Source organism: Protopterus annectens, chromosome 11.part0, assembly GCF_019279795.1.
Source record: "Protopterus annectens isolate FY-2018-M chromosome 11.part0, PAN1.0, whole genome shotgun sequence".
NCBI classification, from domain to species: Eukaryota; Metazoa; Chordata; order Ceratodontiformes; family Protopteridae; genus Protopterus; species Protopterus annectens.
Window position 1 is genome coordinate 36,823,628 of NC_056745.1, and position 1,438 is coordinate 36,825,065.

Genomic DNA, 1,438 nt, shown 5'->3' on the forward strand with positions numbered 1-1,438 from the left:
CTCTGCAATTTGTCAACCCTAAGTCCTCAAGGAGAAATTTCCATGGCCAAATATTTCCCAGTAGTTTACAGCTACCAAAAAATATATAAATTAATAAATAAAAATAAAAAAAGAGATTCTTTTGTCACGCAGCTGGCTATGTACCTCAACTCTGCTTTTTAACAGTTTTAAAAACAGACTCTTCTTTGTTGGCCTTCAAGACTGAAAGAGAAGTCGAGAAAGTGTTATGTTCATCTGACTCTTTAGAGTCAGAACTTTTGAGATGAAAAAGGAATATTTATGTAAGTAAAGCTGTACTCTAACTTTCTTATGATGGATTATTAAACAAACTTCTTTAGAAAATTTTATATTTAGAGGAAATATGGCTTTCTCCAGAAATAAATCATGCACTTATCATACCTGTCCAGTGGAGAGATTTTTTTTAACTACAGGGACAATTACAAAACTATTGCTCTATGTTTATTTTACTACAGGTCCTCAGGTATAGTAATTAACAGCAAAAATATTAATAATATTAATGATATATGAAAGGTGTGTAGTCATAGCGGTAAAGCTAGATGAGCAAATCTATTCTTAAATAATCATGACTACATCTTGCAGGACTTTAACTGCTTGACACTGGAAACTTTCCCCAGGCTAGTAAGACAACTAGCCCCTCCCCATTTACCCACAATGCTCTACCACTAAATGTGCTCTCCAGCTCTCTATTAAAGGGGCACTGGCTCAGAGTTTTTGCTAGAGGAGTTTGTTTACATTTTAGTACTCTGTAAGTCACATGTTCAGCTAGAGGCAAGGTTTTCATAGGTTCATAGGTTCATAGGTTTATACTAGGCTATCTGCCCTAAGGCATTTATAAGCCTAGCCCAAATTATTGTGGCTTACGCCACCCCTTATATGAAAAAATACTGTGCCCATTAGTTTGTTGTGCCTCTGTCCAGCAGTGACCCAGAGATGATTCCCGGGGTAAACCTACGATCTCCCATCCACAGGTCTAGATTTCTCTTGAACAGAGTCAGCGAGGTGCTCTGCCTCACATGGACCGGGATTTTATTCCACAGCATAGGGAGTCTCTGAGTGATAAATCTATCCCTCCAGCACGTCCTATTTATATCCGTGCTAAGGTTTAAGTCGCTTGCTCTAGTGGTTTTGGTGGATTTGGATTTTTTGAGATAGCCTTTTTAGCATACTGCAGGTCAGATTACACAAACTCTCAGTGGGGGGTTTTAGAGGAAATGCTTAGAACTTGCAGCTGCAGTTTGTCCTTTTGTATTTTCCTTCCCCCACTCATAAGCAATTAGATTAGCTGAATGACTGGATTTTACTCAGCTAGAGATGTTATCTTCTTGTCACACATAGACCTGGAGCCTCTTTAGCAATGAAGTGATAGCTACTTTACTATGTACCTGCTTTTGCAAATAAGTATTCAAGCCTAGGCAAT